The sequence below is a fragment of the Prionailurus viverrinus genome, chromosome F2 (genome assembly GCF_022837055.1).
Source record: "Prionailurus viverrinus isolate Anna chromosome F2, UM_Priviv_1.0, whole genome shotgun sequence".
Lineage (NCBI taxonomy): Eukaryota > Metazoa > Chordata > Mammalia > Carnivora > Felidae > Prionailurus > Prionailurus viverrinus.
Window position 1 is genome coordinate 73,312,212 of NC_062578.1, and position 20,320 is coordinate 73,332,531.

General features: G+C 41.8%; 1 pseudogene; it reads right to left on the minus strand.

Moving 5' to 3' along the window:
* Positions 1-2,009: 2,009 nt before the first annotated feature.
* The window catches only part of LOC125156215 (peptidyl-prolyl cis-trans isomerase A-like), a 92,152-nt pseudogene continuing 73,841 nt past the window's right edge, over positions 2,010-20,320 (minus strand).

The following is a 20,320-nucleotide window of genomic DNA, read 5'->3' on the forward strand; positions in this document are numbered from 1 at the left end:
TGTGTCCCCAGAACTCCTCATTTGTAATTCTCTGCTTATTATGATACTGCAGCATATTATACTTGTTTTGGTATATTGTCTGTCTTCTCCTGAAAGGATGTGGATCTCATGAGGGCAGGGTTTTTTGTCTGTCTTTATCTTTGTTCCCTGCGTAGCACCTGCAAAAGTGCCTGGCACATGCAGAACTCAGTAAATATTTACTCAATGTGTGAATGAATGAATGAATGAACAAGTGACATGTTTCTTATCAGACTATACTGTATTTCAGTGTCCTCAGTGGCCCTAGCACGCCCGACACTATGGCCATAAGGAAAGTAGGTGGGAGGGGCTCCTGGGTGGCTCAGTCGGTTAAGCGTCCGACTTCAGCTCAGGTCACGGTCTCACGGTCCGTGAGTTCGAGCCCCGAGTCGGGCTCTGTGCCGACCGCTCAGAGCCTGGAGCCTGCTTCGGATGCTGTGTCTCCCTCTCTCTCTGCTCCTCCCCCGTTCATGTTCTGTCTCTCTCTGTCTCAAAAAAAAATTAAAAAAGGAAAGTAGGTGGGAAACTACTTAAACCATACAGTGACTTTAGAGGCAGGATTATTATCCCCATTTACAGATGAGACAACCGTGGGTCAAACATACAAGACACCAGCAGACAAAAACTCGTCCCTGGTAAGCATCGGTAGTAAATGTTGGAAACAGAACCTGTACTCTGTTATGTCTTTTGCCAGAAGTTATGTCATTGGATGTGCTTCCTTCTCTCCAACGTACAGCCCACTGGTAGGAACAGTTAAATGAATCCCAAATTACAACATCTTCCAGACTGTGGCCCCTGTTAGTTGCACACATGCCGCAATGGGGGACAAAAGCCCTGTCCTCTCAGATTGAGGCGGGCAGGGTTATAAAGACTTCCCAGCAGAGCGACGAGGAAGTGGAATTTTGCAGTTGGGGCACGAATCAGGCAATTCAGCCTTCCCTTACAATTTGCTATCTCTTTGCTATTAAGCAAGTTATGTTGCCCCTTTGAGTCTTGGTTCTCTCATCTATAAAATATAGTAATTTCAGCCCCACACGTTTGTAGGGCGCATGGAATTACATGACACTTGTACAATTCCCAGCACACTCCTTGGCCCAAGGCAAATGTTCCCAGGTATTAGTGTTGTCTCCACAAGGACAAACAGAGTAAAGAGAGCTTGCACCAAGAAATTAGTTTTCCCTGGAAAGATGTGATTTAGTTGGATACATCCTTCACTTTACGCCATGGGCTGCTTTGAGAGTAGTTTTTACAGGTGACTTCCAGAAATTCAAACTCGAAATAACTTCATTATGGGCCCATGCTACTGCCCTAAGGCCTGAAATAAAAACATCTAACGTCTTCTTTATCTGATGCTCACAAACCCTTTAAAGGGTAGACAGAGCCCAGATGTTCAGCAACTTTTATTGCTTACGCTGCCGTTTATACAACTCTGATGAGACTATTACAATCCAAATGTCCCCGTGCTTACCCCAGGAAAACAGAAGGGAATTATCATTTCTGTGAGCGTTCCGAGGGCTCTGAAACATTTTTCATCACCAAAGTATAAAAGGGAGGTAATTTTCATTTTATTTGTTTCGTTCTTGATTGTTTCTTCCTCTCTTTTGGGGGGGGGGTTGAATCACAAAAGAGAGTGTTGCATATCGAATTTGGCTCGGTATTAACACAAAACTCTGTCCTCAGCTTGTTTTCGGAAGTCCACCATGGCATTGTTTCCTGGACTGGGTGGTACAGTGGCCAGGTCTTAACTAAGGTTAAAGTAAACATTGGCTAATGAGATCTGGTTTTGCTGTTTAGTTTTTATTTTATAGCCATAAACCCAACTCTGCAATCCAGCTAGACTTGGAGAGGAGCAAGGAAAACACGGAACCCACAGGACTGCAGTGAGGCACAAAGATGACAGGATATTCTTAGCAGATGGGGGGTGAAGGGGTGCTCCCCCGCGCTACAGAAGGAATGATCTGGTCGTTGAGAGAAAACACAAGTCAAACTTATTAGATTTGTCCACAGTCAGCAATGGTGATCTTCTTACTGGTCTTGCCATTCCGGGATCCAGGGCACTCCATGGCTGTCACAATATTAATGCCCTCTGTCACCTGGCCAAAGACCACCTGCTCGCCATCCAACCAGTCCGTCTTGGCAGTGCAGATGACAAACTGGGAACCATTTGTGTGAGACCCAGCGTTTACCATGGACAAGGTGCCAGGGCCCCTATGCTTCAGGATGAAATTCTCATCTCAGATTTCTCCCCAGAGATGGGTTTACCACCAGTGCCATTATGGCGTGTGAAGTTACCACTTGGGTATGTGAATCCTGGAATAATCCTGTGAAAGCAAGAAACTTTATAACCAGATTCTTTCTCCCCAGTGCTCAGAGCATGAATTTTTTTTCTGCTGTCTTTGGAACTCTGCAAACAGGTCAAAGGAGACGTGGCCCAAGGGCTTGCCGTCCTCGGCGATGTCGAAGAACAGGGTGGGGTTGACCACAGCTGGGCAGCGTGTGGGTGGCTCTGGGGCAGCAGGGTGTGCAAGGCCAAGGTCTGGTTTTCTAAACTCTTGCTTCTGAGCAGAAGAAAATGCAAAGACTAAAATAAAGCAATCTGGAAAATTCCAATGTGGATTCCAAATCTCCCACTCTGTCCATATCCCCAAGCTGCTGTTCTTGGAGGGGAGTCTGAGCAATGTTGGAGCTGCTTTGAGTGCAAAATACTGTGCTCTCAGCTTTGGCATGGACCCGATCTTCGATCTTTCCTTGGTGAGAATGAACTGCCTACATCTGGAGCACCTGCTTGTGTGTTAAAGTGAAGAACCATGGTCCAGCTCTAGGTAAGCTCTGCATCAGTGGCCCTGGGGATGTAGCCTAGGAATCCATTTTTTTTTCTCCTTAAATAAGTTCCTCAAAGTATTCTTACTCATCCTGAAGTGCACAGATCGGTTCGATGTGTGTGCACACATCTGCTAGTTTCCCAACAACTGGATAGAAACTAGTTTGGTTCGGTTAGGGAAAGAACCCCCCTCCCCACTGCACCAATCACCAAAATTAAAAAAGAAAGATGTTTTGTAAAAAGCCTGCTCATCTCAAAACCTCCCTCGTCTCCTGCTTTTCATCTGTGTGGTGTTCTCTCTCTCGTGATTACAAAGCGTTCCAAATGGTTGCAGTCATTTTGAGCATGTTCCCTGAGATCATATCTCTTCCAAGCTCCGGGGAGAAGAGGAGGTCAGAAATAAGTTCCTGAGGTGGGAGCTCGCCTTGCAAGGATGCAGCTCTCTGTAACTCTGGCCTTGGCCTCCTTTCCTTTAAGCAACTCCTTCCCAGCTTGTTTGACTCTTTACCCACAACCCTTCAATGCTCCCAGCTGGAATTAGTCACTACGCCCTCTCCTAGCCAGTGAAGCTCCTTATCTAGTTTGCTTCACTTATTCCTGTCTCCCTTGCAATGAGTTAAATCAAAGGAAAAGTCATTTGCGTCGTGCTCTCTGAAGCATTTGCACATACGTGACCTCAGCACTCTTCACAAGTTGGGCATTGGAATGCTTTCTCCTTGGTTTACAAAAAGATGCCATGGCTTCAAAGATTAAGTGACTTTCCCAAGATTAGGAAACTAGTTAGAGGTAGAAACAGAACATCTTCTTATAACATTGTTGTGTGTGTGTGTGTGTGTGGAAATTATGGAGGCTTATGCCTATCTCGTTAAACCACAAAATTGTTTAAATTAAGCAGCTATATGTACCAGAAGCATATTAGATACTTTGGAATATAAGAATATCAGCAGAGTATCTTCCATTAAGAAATTTACAGTCTTATTAGATCATAAATCATAAAAAAACCAACTTTCACCCTGGCTATGGTCTGAATGTTTATGAGCCCCCTCCCCACCTTAAATTCATAAGTTGAAATGCTAATGCCCAATGTGGTGGTATTATGAGGTGGAAACTTCAGGAAATGATGAAATCATGAGGGCTGGGGCCTCATGAACAAGATTAGTTCCCTTATAAAAGAGTCCCCAGACAGCTCCCTTTCCCCTTCTGCCACACAAGAGCACAATGAGAAGTCTCCAATCAGAAAAGAGCCTTCACCCAACCACGCTGGCACTGATCTTGGACTTCAACCTCCATGATATTGTTTATAAGGCATATGGTGTATGGTATTTTGTTATAGTGGCCCAAACAGACTAAGACAACCCTGTAGTATAGGTATTTATCCTTTTCCCCCTCAAACAAAAAAAAAAGTTTACTTATTTTTTTTGAGAGAGACAAAAACAGCACAAGCTGGGGAGGGGTAGGGAGAGAGGGAGACTCCCAAGCAGATTCCATGGTGCCAGCCCAGAGCCTGATGCGGGGCTCACACCCATGAAACCGTGAGGTCATGACCTGAGCCCAAACCAATAGTTGGATGCTTAACCGACTGAGCCACCCAGGTGCTTCCCTTCCCTCAAATTTTTTAAGCATCCATATATTTGACACCACACCAAGAGCACGTAATTGAAAAACAAAATAACAGTACAGCACAACAAAGTAACTGCCATTAAGAATCTAAATGCTGGGGCGCCTGGGTGGCGCAGTCGGTTAAGCGTCTGACTTCAGCCAGGTCACGATCTCACGGTCCGTGAGTTTGAGCCCCGCGTCAGGCTCTGGGCTGATGGCTCAGAGCCTGGAGCCTGTTTCCGATTCTGTGTCTCCCTCTCTCTCTCTGCCCCTCCCCCGTTCATGCTCTGTCTCTCTCTGTCCCAAAAATAAATAAACGTTGAAAAAAAAATTAAAAATAAAAAAGAATCTAAATGCAGAGGAAGAGAGATCGACCCACTAGATGAGCCCTAGGGTGTGTTACACTGTGGCTAAGACCTTGTTCTTTGGACACATACTTCTTGGATATGTTTCTTGTCTTTACTACTTAATACCTCTGTGATCTTGGGTGAGAACTTCTATGTGTTACAACTTGATGACTAAATAAGTATGTAAAGAACTTAAAACAGATCCCTGGAACAAAGTGCTCAATAGATGTCCGTAACAAGAGCAACAACGATAAAAAATAATGCAATGTTACAATTATTACTTAACTTTAAGTCTTTGGCCACATTTGGGAAGATATTAGCCACTATCTCTTTAAAATATTTTTCTTCCTCGTATGTCTTCTCTTTTCCATCTGGAGCTTAGCCTTTTTGATCTTAACCGTCCTGAGGCTCCTTTTCTTTTTCAATCATTTTCCTTTTCTGTTGTTCAAACTCCATAACTTTTATTGATTTTACTGATGGTAGCATGAAGTTTACTGACTTTTTCTCTATCATCTCTAATTTGCTACTGAGCCCATTCAGTGAAAAGTATTATTTTTCAGCTGATCCTTTGTTATAACTTCTATTTATCTAATTACATGTTCTTTCTTTTATTTCAAAAGTGGTTACCCTTACTTTGTGGAGCATGGTTAAATTAGCAGCTCGGAAGTCTTCTGTCTATAAGAATTCCAACATCTCTATCACCTCAGGGTTAACATCTACAGTTGACTTTTTTTTTCTTACAAGATATTATAGTTTCTTCATTCTTCACGTTTATAATTTTGGATTATATCTTGGACATTTTGAATATTGCAAAGGCCTAAATCTCATTTAAATCCTATAGGGAATATTTTTTATTTGTTTCAGCAAGGAATTGTCCTAGTTCAAGGTCACAAATTCCTACTGTCCTTTTCTCTGGGCTGCGGTTCCAAATGTAGGCTTAATTTTCAAAGCCTTTGAAGGACCACTTAGGTTTGTCCTATGTGTGTATCATGGAGTGGCCAGTCTGGGAGCTGGGTGAGGATTTACCCCATTGTTCAATTCTCAAAGTCTTTTGTATGCAGTTTAAGACCAAGCTCCATGAATGCACAGCTTGAAAGTGAGCCCAAGAGTTCAAGGGTTCATACCTTTTATGGCACCCCTTTATTTCCCTTTGGTTATTTTCCAGACACATTCTGTCTCCCCAAATTCATCCCATTCATTGATCCAGTCCACCACAGTCCCACCTTTGTTTTCTGTCTAGGAAAGGACACTGTAGGTTCCCAGCTTTGCCATGTACTTCCTCATACTGAGACATCAGGGGCCAAAGAACCAGGGTATATGGAATGGTAAGAAGGAACACCTCCCACTCCCTTAGTGCAATGGTTTCCTGGTCAGTAAGGCTTCCTCTGCCAGTCCCCCCACTACTAATGTCATGGGATTGCCTGGAGACTGGGTTGGGAGAGAAGGAAAAACAAAACCAAAACAAAACCAGGGGACTCTACTATTCTCTCTGACCCTTAGGAACCCTCTTTCCTATCTCTTCCTTGGACCAGAAAGAGAAGGTTATCATTGTTGTTATTTTTAATCTTCGTACACGTTGAATTGTACCCCCACCCTCAATTCATATGTTGACATCCTAACACTTGCACGTCAGAACACGACTTTATTTGGAAATGGGATCATTGCAGATGTAAGTAACTCAGCCACACTGGACTAGGACGATCCCCTAATCCAGTGTGGCTGATGCCCTTATGAACAGGGAAGCTTGGATGTCAGTACATATAAAGGGAAGCTGATGGAAGGAGACAGCCATCTGCAAGCTAAAGAGAGGCTTGAAGTAAATCCTTCCCTCACGACCCTCAGGAGGAACTGGCAGTGCTTACACCTTGATTTTGAACTTCTATCCTCCGCAACTGTGAGATAATACATTTCTGTCTTTTTTCTTAAGGCACCCAGGGTGTGGTACTGTGCTCTGATAGTTCTAGCAAACTAATAGAGAGCTCACATCTGGTGCACAACTACGGGTTTCAGACTGTCTTTGAATCCAGGCTCAGAAATACTGGAGGAGGAAAAAGAGGAAAGTCGTCACTGGCTTGGTGTTATTTCGAGTTCTGCTTTCCTTCCCCAATCTGCCTGCTACCGCTTTTATTTTATTTTTATAAATATTCTTCAGATCGCTACTCCATGCATTCTGTCCGGGGTTGTTCATTGCGTGGAGCGGGAGAGACAGGACGGAGCGTGCTTACTCAGCCTTGGCCAGAACTGAAACTAACAGTTTTGGGTTTGCTGCTTCCCTCTCCTTGTTTTGATTTTACAGGGTTGATTTGAGGAAAAGGATCTTATGTTATTCTGTCATCTTGCCAAGATGTTGAAACAAGGAGCTCTCAATCTTCTTTCCTTCTAAGACCGATTTCCTCCAGGCTCAGTTTAGAGACGTTGACATCTTTTTGGTTGCAATTTAAATTTCTGAGTTCACTCTGTCCATTATTTTTCAGGGCTGAGGGCGTTTTGGACTTCGGGGCAAAAAAAAAAGTGAATTATTTCTCTTCACCTTTAATGATGAAGAAATGGGTACCCAGTGGCAAGGCATTCTTAGGAAACCTATTTCTGATTCATCTGAGTTTTATCCAATTCAATTCCATAGACCTTTATTGTTCTTTCTTTTTCTCCTCCCCCCCCCCCTTTTAACTTTACAAACAACACGAAAAGAATGAGTTAGACAGGATTATTTTCCTCAAGGAATTTAGGCAAACTGCCCATCAGAACCCTGATATACTCAATTTATAGAATAGGAATAATTATACCCACCATACAGATGTTGTGTGCAGATTTTGAAGAAATATGAAAGAAAAAAACATCTTATAAACCTACTGTTATGCCAACGAAGGGTTATGATATTTTATTTGTCCTAAATGTGCCCTCTTTCTAGCTTTAAAGGAGCCTGAGGATAGGATGTTGGGTTTAGCTGAATAAAACTATGTTTCCTTTCTCCACACTGCTTCAGATTTTGTTTCCACCTCTTCTCAACTTAATATTTCAAAGCAGAGCAATCCCCATACTTTTAGTCTGGAATTGTGCAAGAGTCTCTGCTGGCCTTTGCCCTTTGTGGGAGCATCCCAACCATCATTAAGTCTTTTTGAAGGAACAAGTACCAGCCATCGTACACAATCTTCCACCAACAGCATGTTATATTCCGCGAACAGACTCCCTGGATCTTATAAAACAGGAGAATATGTGATAGTCAGATTTAAGAGGAAAAGGTGAGGTATGAACGTGCATGACCCCTTAGGCTGACATATAACTTGCCTTGGCTCTTGAAGCTACCCTCAGTCTCTAATATCTTTATTCTCCCCATTTCTCAACCTGTCAAAATAGGATGCATTTATTCGACAAGTAATTTCTGAGCCATATTGTTTTGATTTGGCAGTGAAGAGAGTCGGGAAGCTTCATGTTTTCAAGGGGCTGGCATGCTGATGGGAGAGAGTGGAAAGAAGAAGGAAGGGAGGGAGGGAGGGAAGAAGTAGGGAGAGAGAGAGAGAGAGAGGGAGAGAAAGAGAGAGAAAGATATCAGATAATGATAAATGTTGGGAAGGGAATTATGACGGAGAATAGAGAACAGTGAAGTGTCAGGAAAAGACTCTCGGAGACCCATGAAAAGTCTAGACCAGGAGCACTCCAGCCAAAGGAAATAGCTATTTCAAAGGCCCTAAGGTACTCCTGACACATTGGAGGAATAGACAGTGGGTTAGGATGGTGATGACTTGGGGCACATGGGACACAATGAGGTCATAGGGATGGTCACCAACCAGATACAGACTTTGCAAGTCAATGCAAGGAGGAGTTTGGATTGTAGTCCAAGTGTGATGGAGGCATTAGTGGTTTTTTAAGCTGGGAGTAACAAGTTCTGACTTACTCTTTAAAATTTTCACCCCATCAGTTATGGGCTTCTCCTTGAGGACCACTTTGAAATGTTTCTTCTGTCCAACATCCTTCCCTCAAATAACCGGGCAAAATCAATTCCTCCTTCATCTTGGGCTTGAGTGAAGATCACCATTACATGTAGTCATTTGGAGCTTGGTGACGAGTCCAGCTTAATTGAACCTGAGTATTTCTCTTCTGTAAATAGAAGGATGGTACCTAAAAGAAAATAAGTACCCAGAAAAGGCTGTGGCACTTAGTAGGCTCTTAGTAATTTCTGGTGTACTACAAGCCATTAGCACTTTGGACCTAAAACTTAGCATCTATTTTATCTTAAGTTCTAGTTGGTTATTTGTATGTCTGGTTCATCCCAATGACTGACTTTCTTTAAGGAAGATATTTATTACATTGGTACCCCCTTCATCCAGTAGAGTTATAGAAACGTCAAGAAATCACAAATTGCGGTGTGTTCACCAAAGTCCGTTTCTTTCTCATCCTATATAAACAGCTAAACAAGATTTCCCAACCCTCCAGTTAAGTATGACCACGTGACTGAGTTCTAGCCAACTGGATGTGCTTGGGAGTGATATACACGATTGGCAATCCTCGCCCTTAAAAGCTTCCCGTGGGTGATTCTTCCAGTCTTTTTTCTTGTTTGCTGGCAGAGTGAAGAATTATGAGGCACTGGGGAAGCCTGGGTAGAAAGAAGCCAGGGACCCTGGACCACTGTAAATCCGACCTGCTGGAGGGAAAAAGAAATCTGACTTTGATAAGCTATTAAGACACCAGGGCTTCTCTTATACTCTGCCGGTGTTACCCCAACTAGTGCGATGTACCATCACGGGTGTAGAACTTGTGTTTACCTTCACATATGTTGTCTCCTTTACTCTTTTCGATCATGGAGGATGCAAGGCAAGGCAATCTAATTTTTCCCATTTTATACAGGAACTCTGTGGAGAAGGTTGTGATTTCCCCCGATGGTTAAGGCGAGAACCAAGCCTTGGCCTCTTTATTCTGCTTTAGGAGAAACAAATGCACAAATCTCATAGGTGACGAGGAATGGATTAGAAAGGAGTAAACCAAGATTATGAGAGACCAGTAAGGAGGCACTCATAGTTAGGGGTGGCAAGAGATGAGATTCTGGGAAGTGAAAGGGAAGGAGGGGAGGGGTGGGGTGAGAAGTAGATGGAAGTCCCAGGGCCCTTTGTGGCATACCTTGCTTGGCTGTCACGTCCCTTCCTTATTAAAGCCCCCATTTTATCATGTTGGGAAACTAACCAGCTTCTTCCAAATTAATAAAGCACATCAGAATTCGAGGCAAATGGGATTCTATGGGAGCAAGAGTTGTGGTTAAGGAAAAATGGGTGATGCGAGAGACCCTTGGAAGGTATAGGAGAAATACAGTTGTTGTTGTTATTTTCAAGAGTGTTAAGTCATGCCACCCAGAGCAAAATTTTATTCAGTTGGGTTATCTTTTGACCTATTTCAAGACTCAACATGTGAAGGGAATACATGCTTTGGGGTCTTCCACACTTGACTTTTGGCCTTCAGATGGCAACTGGCTGCGACATGACTTTCAAGTTCTTGTTTCTAGCCCAGGCTTCCTCCTAGGGCTCACATTCACCTATTTGTTTGCCGAAAACCAAGTCTTGTGAAACGGCTCCCTCTCTCAATTTAATCTATCACCAGTCCCTGTAGAATGTGCCTCTTAAACATCTCTTGAAATGACTTCTCACTTTAATTTTAAAATGGGTTCTAGCTCACACTCCTTGCTGAAGTTATTTCCAATTTTTCACTAAAAATATCTATGAAAATGCATTTTAAAAAGATAAAATGTGTCAACAGCATCAAATTTTAAAGCCACTAAAAATTACAGGATTCCAAATCACTTTTAACAGATTACCAGAGATTAATATAATAGAAAAACATTTTTTAACAAGTGCCTCTGTCGTCCATAGAACCAAATCAAATTTACCATTCATTCTGGAAAAAAATCATAGAAAATTCTTTAGTTTATGGTCTGTGTCCCTGAAATAAAAAGTTTAAACCAACAGAAAAGGAGCTCTGTCTTATGTGGAATATTCTGTCAAAAGCAGTCACCATGAAGCTTCTATTCCCAGTGTTTCTATTTTGTTCTTCTTTGTCTACAGTTAGCTCTCTCTAGTACATGTGGAACATGTCATACTTGTACGTGTTTAATAACTGGATCTTGGGTAAATTATGGACTCCAGGAGGGCAGAGGTTATGTCTGTTGTGTTCTTCATGGTGTTTTCAATACCTCAAGAGAGCCTAGGAGACAGTAATGTGCTCCACATTGTTTTATTCTTAGACTACACCCATCCCCATACAAACAAACAAACAAATACTAAAAAAAAAAACCGTGGCTGAAAAACAAAAAGACAATTGTCCATAATACACAGTATTTGGATATGCAGTATTTGGAAGGTGAAACGCTTCATGGAAAGACTCATGAATGCAAACAGAAAAAGAGATCTGTCAGCAGGTTATTTTGTGATTTTTGCCCCCACGGTAGTCCATCGGTTCAAAGGACAATGAACGGCATAGTGAACATAGGAAAAACTGCAATCTCTCTTGAGCAGACCTACTGGTGGTTTTTGAGTTGCAATATCTCCATTCCTTCTTTGAGAATGGCATTTAACCGTCACCCAAATGAACAGTGCCTGGAAGCCAGGGCTGGCAAACGCTTAGTGTATAGATACATAGTACGGCAACACAGTATAGACAAATCTCATCACACTTGAAAGTGAATAAAGTGGAAAGTAAACATGAAATCTACTGTAGAACTGGTGAAAAAAAAAATCCTGAACACCCAGGAGATCTTTGCACCTTCCAATATATATCTATATATTTTACAACAATTAGAGGAAAGTGTTGGGGAACTAAATGCTTTGAAAGAATGCAGGAAGTGGTGACCTCTGTAAAACTGGAGCAGGAAGGCTTAAGCAGACAGCTAGTTGACATGCAAAGACAGCAGGCTGGGAAGACAAGAGAGCTAAGAGAGACGGGGAAGGGCTGAAAGACAGCAACAATTCACCAGCAGAGCTAAAACCCCTATTGGAGGTAGGAAAGGGGCTAGAGTGACAATGGCACACAAAATGTGCCCGGCAAACTTGAGCGGTTCTACCAAAATGCAAGGGAAAGATGATTATTATTAAAGAAAAGAGTAAATAAAAGCTACGGAGGGGAAAATGCACGGACCATACTATGTGGCTCTCTAACATTACTTTTAATAGTAAGCCTTTCAGATTTTAACCTCATAGTTCTACAAAAGTTAATTTTGTTAATATGGTTTTGTTAATATGATGAAAATTAATTTAGTGTAGGGACATATCTTAAAAGAACTTATATGATTTAAAGGAACATTTCAACATGAGTATCAATAACATATAGAACATTGCAGAAGTGTAAATAGTTAATAAAACTTAGTAACTGTTAATAAAAATTAAAGAAAACCTAACATCAAAACCTGCCTTTACAGAAACACTCACAGAAAACCCAAGAAATCACAAATTCAGTGGAGTTTGAACGTGACCATTAAAACAATTCTACAACCTTGAGTCGAATGACTTGAATAGGTGTTTATGATGAATTTACAGACGTACACATTGGTAAAAAAAATAATTTACTCTTTTTGAATTCAATTTTACTCTGATCCAGAAAAAATACTCAACGGGAGTGCTTTTGTTTAATTATTTACTGTACAAAAGTTTGTGGAGAACCTACTATTTGGTGACAATATTCTGCGTTCTGGGGACTGTGCTGGTGAACAAAACAGCCTTTACCCTGTCACCACCGTCTTTAGTCCAATGTGGCATGCCAGTAATCAATCGGACGATCACAAACAGCTGTAAAGGTTGTGATGGAGATATAAGGGTCCGTTGGGCCTGAGGAGAGGAGCCTCGTCCAGTCCTGGGATCCCAGGGAATTATGGGGCTATGCTACAACAGGTCATCACCAACATGAAGGCCAAGGGGAGAGAGGTCCTGGTGAGTTGGAAAAACTGGGAGTTTCTTGTGCGCAACTTTTAGAATTAAGGAATGAAACTGAGAAGAATCACAGAGAGGAGGAAGCTTGTAGAGACAGACCATTTGAAGACGTTGGGTAGAATCCTAGGAATGTCTTGGTTCTTTAGACATAGCGTTCCGACGAACTCTTGAGTGTATTTGTACTTGGATCTTTGTGCTTTTGTGTGTTTTGTACTTGAAAGGACAGGTGTTCTTGTAACCCCCTTCTATGTGTCACTTATGACGTCACTGAATTTCTCTACGAATTTCACGAGGTAGACACGATCAGCTTTATTTTCATAAGACGGAAATTGTGGCACAGAGGAGTAGCTCAAGCTGCTTACATTCAAGCCGGAAGTGGCAACAGGGGAAATAAACTATAACTCTCCACATTTACCAGACTGGATGGTGAGGATGAGGAGGAAGATGTTGATGGTGGAGACGAAAAGAGGACCCCCATCATCACCATAAGAGCAACAAATACTCGCTGAGTGCCAGGCACTAGTCTTAGAAGGTTACATTAGTTTATTTTCACAATAGTTCTAGCATTGTCTTTGTTTCATAGATGAGGATGTAGAAGTTTAGGGAGTTTTGGCAAATTCTGGGCATGAGTAAGAATCGTCAAACTGTGCTTGTTCCTTTGAGCACAACCTCCAGTGGTACTCAGGCTTGGTCCTCTGTGTGGGCTGCCCTCCCTTCCCCATCCCCTTGTTGTCTGATTAACCTTCACACCTATCTTTCTTTCTTTCTTTCTTTCTTTCTTTCTTTCTTCCTTTCTTCTTTCTTCTCCATCCATCCATCCATCCTACGTCTATTTTTGAATGCATCTCAGGCATTGCCTGTGCCAAGGTTTTCCTTCAACCTTCTCACTCCCAGCCTCCATCTGATTAGACACCAGTACTCTGGGTTCCATTTGCAACCTGGGCATATCTTCCTGCTTTCCACCCTTGGTTTTATCTTTGTCTACGTTTCTACCTCTCCCAGTCTTCAGAGAATCCACTGAAGAGGAAGATGCGTCCTGTTTGGCTGTGCGCACACTTGTCACACTCTTTGACACATTCTGGGTTCTCCAAGCTCTAACAATTCACTGAGAGGGGAGCCGAGTGACTGGAAACGATGCGTGATTAAAGGAGGGCTGAAGACTGCGTCAAACTTAGAAAAGTTCGCTTCTGGTAGAGGTGCCTTCTGAGTCCAAATTAACCTGTGCTCCTCTGTAGAGACACTGTTTTGTGTTGTTCTTTCCCCCCTAGGGGGTTGAAGGACATTTTTCTTATGTATAGCTGGACATTAAAAAGAACCAAGACAAGTTGTGTTATGGGATTGGTGTTATTTCATTAACATTGCCTGGTATGTAGTTTTCATTTGCAAGCTTCATATTTTTCTCTGAGCTGGGGAAGTTCTTTATCATTGTTGTTATTTTCTCATTAAAGTTATAAACTTTCTTCTGCCTTTTGTGTAATTTGTGTCCTATGTTGTGGCTTCAATTGGCCACAATTGAATTTGGCCGCAATGTGTGACTTGTTCTCTCTTTTAGTCCCAACGAATGTGTACTGATCCCACTGTCCTTTTACTATGATAAATGTGCTTTTCACCTCCTGTAGTCTTTCCTGAAATGAAATTATTTTCTTTTCATGACTGCAAGCTCTCTTTCTATTTTTAATTTATTTTTCATTTAAAAAAATGTTTTATTTATTTTTGAGAGAGGAAGAGAGAGAGCGAGTGGGGGAGGGGCAAAGAGAGAGAGGGAGACACAGAATCTGAAGCAGGCTCTGAGCTGTCAGCACAGAGCCTGACATAGGGCTCGAACTCACAGACCACGAGATCATGACCTGAGCCAAAGATGGACGCTTAACCAACTGAGACAACCAGGTGCCCCTAAGGTCTCTTCTTAAAGATTCAAAGTCCTCTTGACTCTTGAAAAAATTAATTTAAGCATGTGAAGGGTTCCTCCTTTTTCTCCTAGTTATCTATTTTCAGAATCTTTTGGACTGTGGTATTTTTCCTCAAGTCCCTGATTTTTCTTCATCTCCCACTCTGCCACTTGGGGCTGTCATATTTTCCATGAAGGGAATGATACAGAGCTTCTCTCAGGATTGTGTGGGTCCCTGTTCGTAATTCCCAAGCATCTTGTTCTTTGGGATGTGGCAAATTATTGGCCATGTTGACACCGTCTTTAAGCCAATCTAGTTTTTTCTTTATCTTGCAGCAAGTGCTCAATATTTTTGGCATGTGGACGTTACTATTTGTGAAATTCTACTGAACATAAAGGTTTTTTTTTACTTTAAGTTTTACTGGTCATTGTACCATAATTCTGGAAGACTCCTGTATCCTGTTTACATAGAAGAATTTCGTGTTAATTTTAAAAGTGAATTTAAAAATGCCAGCCAACTTATTTATAGTTTTCTTTATTCTTACAATTTCATAAAGCACGTATGTCGTTCATATAATCAGGAAAAATTTAATTTAAAAGTTACAGTATTCATTTACATTATTGATAAGGTCTCTGTTTTCATGTAATCACCTGAGATGTGTAAAGAGATGATCAATACACAGGTAACGCTGCGTGAGTCTAAGATGTATAATATATCATTTTGATACATTTATGTGCTGCAAAATGATCACCACAATTATATCTCAGTAAAGCCGAAAGACTAGTAGAAATCACATACTTGCGTTACCAGGGACATGGCGAGGGGTACAGAGAAAACCCACTTCTGCTGAACGCACCCTTTCTCTAGAAACTGGTGACTGTGCCCCTGTTATTTGTTCTTCCAGTGGTCCATGTTGGTTGCTTTATTTAATCGCAATTCTTTTTTTATAAAACCAGGAGTCCGTTCATGACAGCAAGGATGTCAGACATTTAAAAATATTTCCTGAGCTGGCTTCAGAGTCACCACGATCCCTTGTCCCTGTCCTGTTGCCTTGGAGCAGACGCACGTGTTCCGTCTCTCTTTTCCCTCCAGACAGATTATATTCCATGATGCCTCTTGGTCCTTCGGCAAATAGCTCCCCCCCAGGGCTCCTTTAGTCCTCGAGCCTGTCTTCGAGCATGTCTGAATATGCAAGTTTTCAGAGGAGTCTGCCATTTTCCATGTATGCCCTTCATCCACTAAATTCATTGAGACTCAAATAAGCTCAGTGTTGAGGCAGTCTTAGATATATGAGCCTTTTATAAAAAGGAAAAATCAACACTGAAAGCTTTGGGATTATATACAGCTTTGATTTATCTGTGAAAGGTTAATCTCTATACTATCATTATTAGCAATAATTCTAATGCTGATCCCAGCATCAGTTTTCAGATATTGAATATCTATTGCTCTTTGTTAGATTTACCTACAGTATCACATTTAATATTTACTGCATTTTCATGAATTAGTACTAATGACCCTTACTTAACAAAAGAGGGATCTGAATAATTGGAGAGGTCAAGTGGCTTGCCGCAGGTAACATAAAAACGAATGAATGGGGAAATTAATTCAGGGGATGAGAAATTCTCCATTCCAGATACCAGAATGAGGAGACGTCCAGAACTCGACTCAGAGAACAGGAACACTGGAGAGATTGCTCAGTAAGGCCGAGTCTACAATCAAAGGTGCTGCCTTGGTTGGCATAGCTCAGGAAATGGTCACCAGATGGGCCAGCAGAAGTTCCTACCCTTGGATGCATCTCCTCTCTCCTTGGCCCATAAAACAGCCCAATGAAGAACTTAGCAGTCTAGATGGCCTGCTCACCTCTCAAAGGTCCGTAGAGTCAGTTTATACTCACTAATTGTCTTTACTGGCTCTTCATTTCTGATCCAGAGGAAGCTGCCTTCCTTCATTTCACCAGGACAGATTTAGTTCTGAAGATTCTCACATCTCTTGGCTTCAACAGTGAAGGAAACACTTTCTGGAATGTTTTAATTTTCCTTTCACGGCAGAAACCAGACCAAGCGGAATAAAGTGAAAACAGGCCCAGCAAAGCAAACTTTTCTCATCCTCTCGGGAGAACGGGGCTGACTCAAAACATTTCTAGTTGCAATCTGAATTGAGAATTCTTTCAGTTAGGTGAAATGGAGATGAACGAGTCCACCTCTCTGGGGCAAGTGTAAGGGGAAGACTAAGTCCAGGGATAGAAATCTAATGGTACCAACCTTGTTCAACATAAAGGAAAGCCTTACATCAGCCAGAACTGCCCGGAGACAGAATGATCTATGGCAGGAAAGGGTCCATACATCAAAAAAGACAGGTTTCTAGTCACGATCTAACAAAGTCCAGATAAGCATTTGGCAGGTATGTTGGAGACGGGGTTCCAACATCATGTGGGAGATTGGATTACAGTTTTTAAGTTCCTGTATCAGTTAGTAGTTGCTACGTAACAAACCATCTCAAAACTCAATGGCTTAAAACAGTAAGTCTGTATTATTTTTTCACATTGTCTAGAGGGCAGCCAAATCATTCCTTCAGTCTTGGTTGGGCTCCCTCATGTGTCTGCAGGCAGCTGATCTGGGTGCAAGTGGCTTTGCTACCCTGGGCTGAAAACTATCATATATTTGGGAGTGATTGGCTGTAGTCTGGTTGATGATGGCCCTGGCTAAGACAAATGTGTGCCTTCGATGAGGTCTTTAATACTCTAGCAGGCTAGCTAGGATTTGTTTATACAGTAGTAGGAGGGATCCAGTAGACCAAGAAACTCATGGCGTCTTGGGCCCTATTCTTAAAACTGGAATCTTCACTGCATCTCATCGAACAAAATAAGACACAAAGCCAGTCAAGAGTGAAGGGGTAGGGAAATGACTCTGCATCTTCAATAGGAGGAATTGCAAACTCTTACTGCAAGGGATGTGGACAACTGAAGAGTGAAAAATGCTGAAAAATTACACTGTTTGTAATCAACCACACTCCTCCTTCCATCCCACAGAGCCTGTGATTCCAGTAGGCTTGCAGACCTACCTTATTCACTTACAAACACATGTTGTGACTTTCATTTATCTTTTCTTCTATTAATATATACATAATCTGTTTTGTATCGAAAGGACTTATGGCTCCTAATTGTGATAGCCCATAGAGATCAGCTGTGGCTTCTTGAATAATTTATAAGCAATGCTAGAATGTTGTCTTAGGTTTCTAGAATTCTTAATGCAATGGCCAAAATAACAGTATCCACCACCACGACCATCATCACCATAACAACAACAACCCAATAACATCAGGATTTTCGACAGTATCCTGAGAGCTTATAAACACATGATTACATTGGGGTGCCCGGGTGGTTCAGTCAGTTGAATGTCTGACTCTCGATTTCGGTTCAGGTCATGATCTCACCGTTCATTGGATTGAGCCTCACATTGGGCTCTGTGCTGACAGTGAAGAGCTTGCCTGGGATTCTCTGTCACTCTCTCTCTCTGTCCCTCCCCTGCTCCCTCTCTGTCTCTCTCTCTCAAAATGAATAAATAAACCTAAAAAAAATAAACGCGTTATTATATGTGACTTGCGCAACTAACTTTGGAGGCAGGCAGGGCACCTATGAAGGAAAGTGGGCTTCAAAAGCTTAAAGAACTGGCCCAGAGTCACCTGTTTATTGTTCCCCAAGATTGATGTCTTGGACTTTTTCACATTTCTTAGTCTTTTTTTTTTTTCTGGGAAGATGTTACTGTTAAGCAGGGACACTTCCTGTCTCACAGGAAGTGAGGACATTTTTAAGTATTAAGAAATCAAGTCTTTCTTTACATTCTCAAGTTCATGTCTGTGTCCATGATAAGTAATCTACTCCTGAGGGTAGGAGACTGAGGTTGTTACAAATGGGACCATAGTATTAGTTTTCTGTTCTGCCTTCCTTGCCTTAAGTATTCTATTTAATGCATTTCGATAATACCTAATCTTCAGTGAGTATCCACTCTGAGCCTCACACAATTAACTCTAGGCCATCTAAGTAACATCAAACATTGTAACAGCTCCATGAAATGGGTGTTGGAATATTGTGAAAAATAAGGCTGAGAGACATCGAAGAACTTACAAGCTAACATAGTTTCTTAGGGATGAACCCAGAATTTGGGCCTAAGTTTGACTCCAAATCTACTGCATACAAACCTTTTTTATTGTCTAAATTCCTGAAATAGCTAATAAAATCGTGCCTCCTGATGGTATTTTGATATCCTGCTATATTTATAACTTCATTAGTTCCTTAAAAGTTTGACAATAGCTAATAGCCAGTGTAAGAATCCCTCTTCCTCTAGTTAGCGATCCTGGAGAGCAGAATGGACAATTGACTTGCTCAAAGTGACAAAGATTTTGGTGCTGGAGATGGGACTGAAAATCAGGTCTGTCTTGAATTTTGAGATGGTTTTTCCTTCGGATATCTTTCAAGGTTGTCTGATAGTAAGACTTCTGCCTTCTTTCTATCTGTTCATTTCAAGTTTTTAGACCCAATTGATTTTTAAAAAAAATTTTTAACATTTATTCATTATTGAAAGATAGAGAGAGACAGAGCATGAGCAGGGTGTGTGTGTGGGGGGGCGATGCAGAGAAAGAGGGAGACACAGAATCCAAAGCGTGCTCCAGTCTCCAAGCTGTTAGCACAGAGCCCGACGCAGGGCTCGAACGCACAAACTGTGAGATCATAACCTGAGCCGAAGTCAGACACCCAACCAACTGAGCCACCCAGGCGCCCCTACTCCCAATTGACTTTTAAATCAATTTTTTAATTAAAAAAATTGGAGGGGGGGGCAAAAAACCCCCACCATTGTGTTGTACTTTCTAGTTTGATGATATATATCTCTTCTTTATACTTGACCGCAGGTGAGATCTTTCTTATAGGTCCGGAGGGCATTTTCAGTGGAATAATATGTGTGTTTCTCCATCCTCCTGGAAGACCAGAAAGAGTATTTAAAGCCTGTGCCTCTGGGAAACGTTGTCAGGAGGAATGGAAGAATGGGAAATATCAATTAATGAATTTGTGTTATATATTCACCCTTCTCCTCAGTCTTATTGATTGATGTAAGATAAAGCCCAATACGGTAGGTAAATAGAAGCAAAGTACCAATTGTCATGAATCTGGGCAAGTATATGATAACTATGACATTATATCAGAGAATTTCTCCAACTATAAATCAAGATCTTGTACACATTGGCATGTCTGGAGAGGGGTGCGGACACAGGACCTACAGAACCTTCTCAATCCATATGTTAAAGTAAGTACATGGATGAGGGCTCTACAGCTACTGCCTCGTCCCAGTCACAAGTAGAAAAATGAAGGTATCTAGGAAGATGCTCAAAATTCCCTTTATCAAAATGGTCCTCAAACTTTAGCACCTGTAGGGTTCTTGGTACTCAGATTGCTGGTCCTACCCCAGAATGTCTCACTCGAGAGAACCAGTATGGGGCTAAAAATTTGCCTTATTTGTTATTTTTTATTTTTTTAAACTTTCTAACCAGCGCCCAGGTGATGTTGGTGCCGCTGATGCACGCTGGGAACTGCTGCTCTAGAAGGAAGGACAGCCATGGCACTGGGAATAAGATAACAATGACAATGGCTGATATTTATGAAGTCCTTGCCACGTGCCCAGTGCTGTTCTACAGCTTTATATGAAATACTTCATTTTAACTTCCCAGCAGTCCAGGAATAGAGAGCCTAGC